Source organism: Capsicum annuum, chromosome 1 (assembly GCF_002878395.1).
Source record: "Capsicum annuum cultivar UCD-10X-F1 chromosome 1, UCD10Xv1.1, whole genome shotgun sequence".
NCBI lineage: Eukaryota > Viridiplantae > Streptophyta > Magnoliopsida > Solanales > Solanaceae > Capsicum > Capsicum annuum.
Genome location: NC_061111.1, coordinates 218,995,861 through 219,008,698, shown reverse-complemented (window position 1 = coordinate 219,008,698; position 12,838 = coordinate 218,995,861).

Sequence of the window (12,838 nt, the reverse complement as noted above, 5' to 3'; positions counted from 1 at the left end):
CAATTTCTTATACACAGAAAGCGGCATCAAGTTTATGCTGGCTCCCAAATCACATTAAGCTTTCATAAAATCAAGAGGCCCAATAGTTTACGGGATGGTAAATGCTCTCGGGTTTGCTTTCTTCTGCACCAATGACCTTATGAAAATAACACCACAATGATAGAGATTGTCCATCAACTCAAACCTAACTATTCGCTTCTTCGTAACAAGATCTTTCATAAAATTTGCATACCCAGGCAATTGCTCTAATGCCTCTATCAATAGCAAATTGATTGTCAACTGCTTAAGCATATCTATAAACTTGCCAAACTTTATGTCATCGGCCTTTTTTTTCAACTGATGGGGAAATGGATGAGGTGGTTTTGGGAGCTTAGTAACCACCACTTCAGTCTCCCTTCCCTCGCTCTTTTCTAACTCATCAACCTGCTGATAATTGGATGGTATATTATCAATAACCTCATCCAGTTTCTTAGACTCCACTGGATAACTTTCTTCATGCGCAATATCTTTTTCAACTACATCTGCAATCACAGTCTTGCCCACAAATGGGCCTGGTAATACCTTACCACTCTGTGTGGTAATTTCCATACAAGAGCCATCATTTCAAGGGTTTTGAACTGTATCACTTGGCAAATTTCCACTCTTCCTCTAATTAAATGTTGCTGAGAGTTGACTCATTTGCTGCTCCAACTATTTGATAGAAGTAGAGTGTGAGTTTACCAACTGACTGATGGAAGACAAATCACTCTTCATAGTAGTTAGTCACCCCAGAGTTGGTAGCCTCAACTTTTTTTAATAATTTCCCCGTCATGTCCTCCATGGACATCTTTCCAGAGCTAGTTGCAGTATTATCTCTATTTCCAGGAGGTACATATAGTCTACTCCTATCATTCTTACTCTTCTAGTTCCCTTGATCTTTATCCTTATAACCAGCCTTATCATAATAGTTTTGAACTTGATTTCCTTGGGTATTACCTCGGAAACCCCCTGATTATTTAGATAGTTCACCTCTTCTTACGAATTAGAGTCAGCTCTTCCCTGGGATGCAACAGCTTTTACCTTCTCTATTTTTCTAGACAATAAATTCTTAGTCAGCAAATCCATCTGCGTCTTTAAATATGCCATGTACTGGTCACGTTCTTCCTCCTTCTTGCGTTGTTCTGCAGTTATACTGCCAGACACAGTAGGGCTTGCTACCATAGAATCCCTGATATGCCAAGCTCTACTCTGCTTGGTCATCCTATCAAGCATCTTCGAAGCCTCTAGAAAAGTAAGATCAACAAACGACTCTCCTACAACATTATCCACAACTGGCTTTATAATAAAGTTCAAAACCCGATAAAAATTCTCAATCAACTGAATATCTGTCATGCTATAGTTTAGGAATTATAACAGCTTCTTCTTAAACCTCTCCAAGTCTCATGAAAAGCTTCAGTGGGCAGCTGTAGGAAGTTACTAATTTCATCCCTCAACTGTACCCTCCTAAAAGGTGGAAAGAACCTTTTTAGGAAAGCCTCTTTCAACTACCTCCAGTTGGTGATAGAGTCAAGAGTCAGCCAATTAAGCCATAGTGTCGCCTCCCAGATAGAGACAACATAAATAAATGCAAGCGGATAGCATTTTAACCCACTCCTAGATTATCAATAGACTTGCAAATGGTGACAAAATTCACCAAATGCATGTTTGGATCATCTCTGGAAAGACCACCGAACAACCCCTTAAGATGAAGGAGTTAAATCATTATACTAGTAATATAAAATTTAGCTCTTGGTGCTAGAGGTAGAGGAATAATAGCTCCAGTTGCACCTACTCCATCTATTCTATCTTCGTTGTCATTCAGATCAAACTGCACTAGTTAACGCTCTTACCTTGCCCTAAAGAGGCGATTCCTATTTACATTCTGATTCACTGGTACAACCACATTCTCTACACGCCTTGGTTAACAGGATCTAACAAATCATCATCCCACAAATTATCATCATCATCAGGATTAGGATGACGTGCCTGCTGGCCGTCATTCTGCTGATTTAGTTGAGCTCTAGCCAGAGCGGCTAGTCTTTCAACAACTTGGAGTTTTGCCATTCTGCCAATTAACTGCGGTTTCGAATGTATTAGTAATAATGGTGCACCTAAACTTCGTGTACTTGGCATACACAATAACTACCCTGCACAGAACAAAAACAACAAACGAAAGTAAAATTTGGGAAACTTGACCAAAGGTCAATTAACAAACACAAACTTAATTGACAACTGTATTCCCCGGCAATGGCTCTAAAATTTGATACGCCTAAATTACAACTTTCCTTCAAAAGTGTAAGCGATTTCTGTCAAATATAGAACCCAACTGGGTTGGGTGTCGAATCCCACAGGGAATACTGTGATCACTAAGTATTGTGACTGTTATTAGACTGTTGATCTAAGGTTCCGAAGTAAAGAGGGTTTTGATATGTTAATAATATTCTTTCATTCTTGTATCACATAGAGGTCTAACTAATGAGAGTTAATGCAAGTGTAATTTCAATAAAAATGAGTTAGTTATGCTCACCAAGATGTTCAAACAGTTAGGGTTGTAAACCTGTGCTTTATACTTTAACTTATAATTTCAATTGTAAGAAGTATTGAATTCTAAGAATTTCCCACTTGTTTCTCAACCTAATGGGTATTTTACCCTTTTCTTCTTTTGAACTTAAAGGATCCATGTATATTCAATAGAATTCTCATGAGGGTTGATCCCGTTAGGGCATCAACACTTGACCCAAAGGGTAAACCTATGGATTTCATGTGAAATACCTTTTTTCCTAACATCTACTTTCTTGTCAGATAAGTGGTGTTCATGGGTTCACTTCTCAAGTTTGCAACCAATACATGTCATTATAATGAAGAGAGAGTCATGAAATTTAGATAGATGTTAGAAATCAGTTGATTCACAACCCCAAGCAACTCTACATCAAGGCTCCCATAACCCAAGTTATTGGAGTTTAAGCTGATAATAGCCGGACCTAGGTCTATCTTTAAGAAATAACTTGCACCTTGGAGTTGGTCAAATAAATCATCAATTCTAGGAAAATGATATTTGTTCTTGATTATGACCTTATTTAGTTGATGATAGTCAATGCACATATGCAAATAACCATCTTTCTTTCGCATGAATAGGATGGGAGCGCCCCATGGAGAAATAATAGGCCTTATGAAACCCTTATCTAGAAGATCTTTGAGTTGCTCCTTCAACTCCTTAAGCCCTGCGGGAGCCATACAATATGGAGGGATAGAAATAGGCTGAGTATCTGGAAGAAGGTTAATACCGAATTCTATTTCCCTATTGGGAGGTACCCCTGGGAGATCTTCTGGGAAAACATCAGGAAACTCATTTACTACATCAACTGACTGAACTATTGGAGTCTCAGACTTAGTGTCTTTAACTCGAACTAGATGATAGATACAACCTTTGGAAATTAACTTCCTGGCTTTAAGATAAGATATGAAATGACTCTTGGGAGACACTGAATTACCTGACCACTCAAAGACTGGCTCATCTGAAAAACGAAACTTCACTACTTGGGTGCGATAATCTATAGAAACATAATAGGAATAGAGCCAATCCATACCAAGAATAAGATCAAAATCAACCGTATCTAACTCTATCAAGTCTACTAACATGACTCTATGAAGAACAGTGATATGACACTCTTTGTAGACTCGCTTAGTAACAACTGACTCACCTACTGAAGTAGAAACGATGAAGGTCTCAGGGATCTTTTTAAAATATACCTCAAAATTTACTGAAACTAACGAGGTCACATAAGAGAAACTCGACCTAGGGTCTAACAACACATAAATATCAAAATAAAAAACACGAAGCATACCGATAACAACATCTAGAGAAAGCAGAGAACCAATTCTAGCATTGACCACAATCGGTACTGGATAAAGTATCCTGAAGAGGGGCTGGGCGACCTAGAGGAGCTGGTGCACTATTAGCCTAAGTCTGGGGACGTGCATCCCTATTTCCCTGTCTAGCATGCGGATAATATCGAATGTTTTGGCCCAACTTACAACACCCAAAACAACCTTTCTGACCAGCCAAACACTTGCCAGGATGATTCTTTCCACACTTAGCATACTGAGGATAACTGGTCCTACCACCCATACTACTCTGAGATCTAGACATAAAAAACTTACCCCCACTGTTTATGCCTGTTTCTGGGTGCAGGAACACTAGCTGAAGAAGGTACAGGCATAGATGAACGATTCTAAAATTGCAAACGATTTCCTCCTCTAGACCTATTTTGACCATAATCAAACTATCCTATTATAGCACTCTTATTTACTCTCTCTCTTTCCTTTATTTTTGCTGTCTCAATCTGCTGAGCATGCATCATCAATCTAGAAAGTTCCATGTCTCTATTGAGCATAACAGTTCTACACTTCTTAACCACCAACCCAGACACATCGGTCAAAAACTTACTCATGTTTGATCTAGATTCATCCATCTGATCAGGGGCATACTTAGACAGTTAGTTGAACTTGAGGCAATACTCCTTCACTATCATAGAGCCCTGCCTCAGGTTCATAAACTCTTCTATCTTAGCTTCCCTTATCTCAAGTGGGAAGAACTTGTCTAAGAACGTATCCTGAAATATCTTCTAAGTCATGGGAGCTGTATTCTCCCCTATACTCTTCTTTTACATCACTACCAAATCATAAGCAACATCATTCAGTCTATAGGATGCTAATTCTACACTTTCTTCCTCAGAAACATGCATAATTTGGGTGATCTTCTTTACCTCATCTAGATAAAACTGTGGGTCCTCACCTACCTTCAACCCAAAGAATTCTGGCAGGTTCATTCTCATAAAGTCTCAAATTCTAGCTATGGCTAAGTCCCCATATTGCCGAGGTAGGACTACAGCCTGACGGTTGCCTTGAACATGTGTTGTCACCGCTTGGGCTAGCGCTTGAAAGGCAACCCAAAACTCTCCATGTGGCACATTCTCATTCAAAGGATCTGTGGGCAGAGGTGGCTAGTTATCATTTCTGTGAGCATTACCTCTGCGAGGAGGCATATTTTGTCATAAAAGAGCATGAGTTAATAGCAGATAGGGACTGTTGTAAACACGATGGATTATGAAGGAAGAGATGGTTTCCTAAAATGCTTCACAGCCTCTTGCTCATAGATGTGGCGTGCTTTACACCGATGATCAAGACTCTATGTAACGTGGCTTGTCTGACTCCCTAGGACTCTCTAAACTATAGGCCCTTATACCAAGTTTGTAATGCTCTAAACTTTGATTCTTGGGATGCCACACGGTGCTCTAAACTACAAGTAGTCCAAAGCTAACCCTGACTGCCTTCTACTAACTCTGAATCTCAAAATAGGGAAAATGAATATATGATACTGACAAATACAGAAAACTATCTAAAACGTCTGAGTATATCTGAAAATGTTGATCACATCAATCTGATAAAACAAATACTGAACGATCTAAATACGATATCTGAAATCTAAGACTGAATTTAGTAGTTTGACAAGCCTCTACTAACTAAATCTAGAGAGTCACTGGGATAGACCCCAGCTGACTCAGAATGTCTGAAGTGAATAATAAAAAAAATTACTAGCAACTGGAAATCTGAATATCTAATTCCCCAAAATAAGAGTACTTACCAACTACAGGGATGTAGATGAGATGCTTAAAAATTACTCTCGCTGCTAAGACTGAGCACCTGAACCTACATTATGAGACAATGTAGCATATAAATGTATATCTGGATCAGTACTTTGATGATGCACTGAGTATATGGGGGTGCATGCAATAAGTAAATAATATCTTCACAGTTTATAAAAAATATCATGCATGCTAAATGTAAATGACTCCCGTAAGCTTGAGTAATCTGAAAACTGAAAGTCAAATCATGAATAATAAAACATGTAATCTAAATTTTGTGAGCCATTATACTTAGTTCTAAAATCTGTATTCTATTTTTATTCTCAACCATAAAGGCTAAGTGAGAAAGGGCTCACCTTTTATGTCTGAGGTCTAAAAGCTGTAATTTTGTAATTGAAATCTTAAGTAAAATAATATCTGAATAAGTTTGTGAGCCTTTACACTTAGTTTCTAAAATCTGGAAAATACTTTATCTTAGGGCTTTAAAGAAATTAGTTTATCTGAAGGGAGGTTCTCTTAACTGACATAAACTGTGTAAGCTAATATAGAGTCCAACGTCTCGTCCTCCTAAGGAAGAAACCTCACGTTGGGAAGAGCTGTCATACTCTTGCCAAGGAGTATAACCTACGCTAAGTGATCACATCTGTAACTGTCATCCACATAGAAGTGGGAATAATCTGATAATCTGTACCTACGTTAGCTACTTAGTTCTGTGAAAGTAGGATACGCTAAACCCACACTTTACGATCGGTGCTAAATACTACTCCCTTATTATTTACTATGCTCATTCTGTTGGAAATCCACTTTTAAAACTAGCATAAGGGTTTATCTAAAATCAAATATGCATTTATCTTTTTAAATCTGTAAATAAAACTGATCTAAATTCTGTCAAGTGGATTCCATAGCTAAACTGATGATCAAAGATCAAAGCTTTTCTGAAAATTTAAAAATAATATGTTCACAAGATGCTTGAAGCATCATCTTTCTTGAAGTAACCAAATTCAATCTTGGGATAAATAATCCATGCATCAATCTTAGGCTAAATCATCAAAATGTTCATGCTTGATAATATGATTATTGATAAATCAACTCAAAATTTGGAAATTTCAGCAATATACATGGAAACATAAACATAATCATGTAATTCAACCTCTAAATCATGAAAAATCTCATAATCTTATAAAAAAAATGATAATGGGTATAAACCCTAACTTGAAATTCATGGAAAATCATATATATAATTCAGAAAGTTTGTAATTAAAACAAAGTTTTGGGTACAAGGATGAAAGAAATATCCTTGTGATCTAGTTGTTAATGCTTGAATCTTGGATCTCTATTGATGCTTTGGAGATGAATTCTTAGAGTTCTTGACTTGGGGATTCCAAATCTTGAGTTTCCTTGGAAGATTAATGGAGGATTTGAGTTGTTTGGGGAGAAAGCTTGATGAGCTAGGATTTTGTTTGAGAGAAATTTGATGAAATTTGAATGCAAAGTGCTTTGGAGGGGTTTAATTCAATGTTTAAGACAAACTAGGGGCTGGGAGATTGACCAAAATGCCCTCTTTAAACCCCCAAAAGAAACTGAAAAACGTAATATTTTGAGAATTGGGTGGCTACAGCGACTCGCCACTATCGCAGTGGCTCACTGGAAATCGATAAATGGGAACTGGACAGACTCCGCAACATGGAGCTATCGCAGTGCCTCTTTGGAATGCTATTTTGGCACATGGCGCGATGCGCTATTAACGCGCTGGCCTCTGGAAATTGACAACTGAGAAATTGGCCCTCTATGCGATACACCAATATCGCGAAGGGCTATTGGAAAATGACAGTCATCATTTAAATCTTCTCTGCGACGCGCTAGTTACCGAAATGATGGTGTTTTATGACTAAAACTTAAAATAGCCTTAACTTCTTACCTGGTTATCAGATTTAGGCAAATCTTATATCGTTGGAAAGATAATTCAATTTCCTAAAAAATTCCATACAAAATAATTAATATTCATCTTGGAAGCTATTCCTTAACATTCTAGGAACGGATTTTAGCTAAAAAAGGTACGGGGTATTACACTCTACTTAACACGACTTTGTGGACACCCAATGACTATAAACCTACTTTCTGATAACAATATTGTCACGAACCAAATCAGGTCCTGGCCGATGGGTGTTTCAAGTCCACCATGGATCGAAGACCACCCCTTTGCCTAGCCATCTAAACATAATACAACTTGCAGCGGATGAATTCCAAAAATATAACAAGATAAAGCTGAGTTTTGAACATATAACAAGATAGCTAACTCACCTAACTCATAAAAAATGTAAGAATTTCAACAACCATCCCAATCTACAGTAATCCACAAAGCCTCTAATATCTATAGAACAACCTAAATTGAGATATGCCCTTGATGATAGCCCAATAGGAAACCAAAGAAATAGTCTACGACATAAACTAAACCAAGAAGTAATAGGCCTTCCGAAAGAAGGAGGCTCACCACTTTAAGCTGACTTACGAACAATCCATGAACTACCTATCACTGTGTAAAAAAAGTAGAAGTATCTTTGTTTCCTGCATCTCGAAGGGATACAGTTTCTTGAGATGGTTAGCGAGGTGAGCGCTAGCATGTAACTTAGGATAAGGATAAAATAATGCAAATTTCCAAATCCAGTCTAAACTCAATGTATATTCACATACATGCATACATATATACATACATATAAGATGATGGGATAGGGAACAAGTTTTAGCATAATATTTAAAATATTAACCTAGACTGAGTAACTTCACCATTATAAAGACACCCATGGGCTATATGGGTCTAGCACCCCTGCTGAAAGGGCCCTAGTGTGTGTTAGCCGCATGGACCAGAGATCTCTAAGAACAGAGAATTCCCCAACCCCACATCAATCTAGGATATATATATACACTATAGTGTGACACAAGCACACGATCATCTAGACCAACCCTCACCCAGGCAAATGTGAATTTTCAGTATTGGTCCCTCCGGGACCTCCACCTTCATGGCCTAGATACATAACCCCTTTTAAGCCTAAGTAAAATATTTACGCATTCTTATTATTAAACCTAGTACCATCTATTAATTCATATATTATTGGTATAGTCATACAAATTTTGCTTGCAAGCTTATAACTATGCCAATCAAATTTCAACATCCAAAGAAAATGCCTCAGCCCCATTTGATCATTAAATCATCTAGAGGAATTCCACGACCCCTTTTACTCATTAAATTATTTGGGGGAATGTCACAACCCCCTTTATTTAAAATAAGAAAACATGGCCAACAAGGCCTTTAAAACCTTTTTCATCCATTTAACCATTTATGCAACGTAATAATTTAGGTGAGTAAGTCAAACCATGCGACAAATCATAATTTAAAATCAATTATCAAGTTTAAAATAAAAAACATGGCCAACAAGGCCTTTAAAACCCTTTTCATCCATTTAACCATTTATGCAACGCAATAATTTAGGTGAGTAAATCAAACCATGCGACAAATCATAATTTAAAACCAATTATAAAAATGGGTTGATGGAACATAATTTCCAAAAATCAAATTTCAAACCAAAATCATCAATTTGGTGGAATGCCTCGACCGCTTTTGAATTCTCATACTCCATGTACCAAATTAGTTCAAAAATCATTGTTAAAGCATAAATAATGCATATAAAATCATGGAAGATCTAATTCATGTAACATTCATTCCAAAAACCCTCAATCATAGTAAAACCCATATTCAAATCCACATGAACAACTATTTAAATACATGCTTTAAGTGATACAAGTTTAAGGGGAGAGGTACATGCCTAAAGGTATCACAATTAATGAAAGAAATCATCACTTGGAAGCTCTAAATGAACAACCTTGACAAAACCCTAGCTTGTTCTTGACTTAGGAATTTAAGAGAGATTGAGAAGTGTATTATGATTTGTTCTGATGTGATAATAAGACCCAAAAAGAGTTTTAATTTGTGGGTCACAATAGGAGAAAAGAAAAAATATCCAAAGTACCTTTAATGAACTTTAAAGATTTGCCGCCCAGTCGTTATGGGTCACCTTACGACTAGCTACGAGTAATTTTCTGGACTCGTAGTCTAGGCAGTGACTAGGAAACCCTTCACCATTGGCCCTTTGAGTCACACTCTATGACTCATAATTAGACCTTATGACTCATAGGGTTCAGTCGTAGTCAGGGCATAAATATTTAGGAACTACACTAGTGAAACTACGAGTCCCACATTACGGGTCTTACCACGACTCGTTAAATCTTAACTGTACTTAGGTCTAAAACTTTGGGTAACACATTGTTCACCCTAATATGAAGGTCCTACAACTTTAAATGACACCCTATGACTTGTAAGGTGAGTTGTAATCTGGGTAGTAAGCTCAAAGTCAAGAAATTTTCAAAGATCAAAAATTTGGGGTGTTAGAGGAGCAATCTTCTGTAAGAGGTACAATTTAGATTGTGAGTCTTTACCGTGTAGTTTGTGTTTATTACATGTAATTACACTGTCCACTAGTGAAACAAGTGAAATAGATCTTAGGAGTTGGGAGGAACTTCGTATTGTCGGTTGATTATCTTTTTTTATTAAAGAAAAATAGAACAACATGTACAACTAAATGAAAGAACAAGTAGGCATTTGACTATGACAATCAAAAATTTTTGGAGTTAGAGGTATCTCCACTTTTGATAAGAGTTAAGCTTTTATAGTAGAAAGAGGAAGAGGAGTTTTATCGACAAAAATAATGAAGTGAAAAATAAATTCTTACATAGGTGATTTGGGAGCTACAATTTTATTTTCTTAAATTGTATCCAAGTCAACAACTTTATTTGTTTCCATAAGTATTGTTTGGAATAGAATAAATTGGTAGGTATGTATTAAGACTATATTTTTTATTAGGTAAATATAGTAGGCATGTATTCAGTTAGTTAGAATTTTTGTATATATGTGTCCTTGTATGGAAGAGAAGAGCATTGAATATAATTGATTTTTTTTCAATTCTCACATGTTATCAGAGAGTTAGGGGTTGATCCTTCCTTTCATATCATTTTCAATCCTTATTTTTTTTTTTTCTTTTCTCTCATTTTTTTACAATGGTGAATCCAACACCCGATAAAACAATAACAGTAGTTATTGATAGTACCAAGGATACAACCAACTCTACTTTGACTGATTTCACCAACTCGTACTACCTTCGCCCTTCTGACTAACTGAGAATGATACTTGTGAATGCAATATTTGATGGAAAGGGTCATGGAGAATGGAGAAAAGCTATACTTATTGCACTATTTGCTAAAAATAAACTAGGATTCATTTATAGGAGTTTTGCTCGATTAGAGTCCTCGTCTCCTGTTTTCCAACAATGAAATCACTGTAGCGACATGGTGATTTCTTGAATCTTAAACTTTTTATCAAAAGATATTGCAGAGAGTGTGTTGTGCTCCAAAACTGCACATGAATTTTTGAATGAGTTAGAAAATAGATTTGGATAATCAAATGGTGCTCAACTCTATCAGCTTCAAAAGAAATTGAGTGGTTTAATTCAAGGAAATTCTGACATTTCTAGATACTACACTAAGGTAAAAAAGATTTGGAATAATTGATGCTCTCAATACTTGTGTGCACTGCAACTGTGATTGCACATGCGGGGGGAAATCCAAAACCCTAAAATCTCTCGTTGATGATCGTTTAGTCCAGTTCTTGATGGTTCTTATAATCTCGCCACTCCCAAGTGTTAATCAGTCTTACTCACTTTTCATTCAAGATGAAAAAACAACACGAGATACATATGAGTAAATATCCTATTGAATCATCTTTTCTGAAACAAATCAACAAAAAAGAAATAAGAAAAATAACAGGCCAGACAACAAGTTTAAAGTGTACTTACTCTGAGGAAAAAAGGAACAATTTGTTTTACAACTACTTTGAGAAATTTGGTCACACAATTGACCATTACTACATGTTAAAATGATTCCCTCATAATTTTAAGTTAGCTAAGCTTGGGAGGTTTCAAGAAGGGTCATCCAATAACCAAGCAATGACTTCAGAGAAAACAGAAATAGAATCAATGTATGACACAAATGTTCTAGGGAAAAATATCACACAAGAATAGTTTTTTTAACTTTTTCAATTGCTTCAACAGGTGAAGTTTGGCCAACAAGGAGAACATACCTTTGATGCTATTACTAATGCCAATTGTGCTGATATAATTCAATCTCACTTTAATACCTTTTTATGTTTTTCACATGTTGATTTTAGTTCTTGAATCCTAGATTCATGAGCTATAGAACACATGACATATGATTACTCTATTCTCTATGATATTAGACCTTTTTTTAAACCTGTCTGTTAATTTGTCAAATTCTCAAAAAATCAGAGTAAATCAAAGTTTTCAGTATTCTTTCAGATTTAACACTAAAAAATGTCTTGTTTGTTTCAGATTTTAGATTTAATCTTTTATTTGTTTATTGGCTAACCAAAACTCTTGATTGTCACTTACTCTTTTCTTCTTTTGCTACACTCTTTCAGTCCCCTTTAATAAAGAGGCCTATGGTACTTGATAGAGTGGAAAATGGTCTATATTTGTCCAAGTCATTCCTTATCAAGCAACATCCAGTTTCTCAGTCAGTTATTTAGTCAATTTCTCAATTTTTTCTCACTGCACTAGTCAAACTAATAGTCAAGCTTTTTATCAAGTTTCTAAATTAAGTTCAGAGTAAGCCTCTGGCACGTGAAATTAGGGCATATGCCCCTCTCCAATATGAAGAATATTTCAAATTTGCAGTTTTTGTCTTCATTAAATTCTTCTGCTTCTTGTGATATTTGTTTTAAATCTAGACAATGCAAATTATCTTTTCAATCAAGTCATATATCCACTATTTTTATTTTTGATCACATTCACACTAACACACGAGGGCTATATAATTCTACTACATAGGATAATTTTCGATATTTCCTCATTATAGTTTATGATTTTAGTAGAGTCACTTAGACTTATTTAGTTAAAATCAAGATCAATGCTTTTTCTATTTTAAAATCATTCTTGGCTATGGTATAAACACAGTTTCAAACTAGAGTTAAAATTATTAGATCTGATAATGTCTTGAAATTGGGTGCAAGTTCACTTACTTCAACATATCTTTCTTCTAAGGGAATCCTA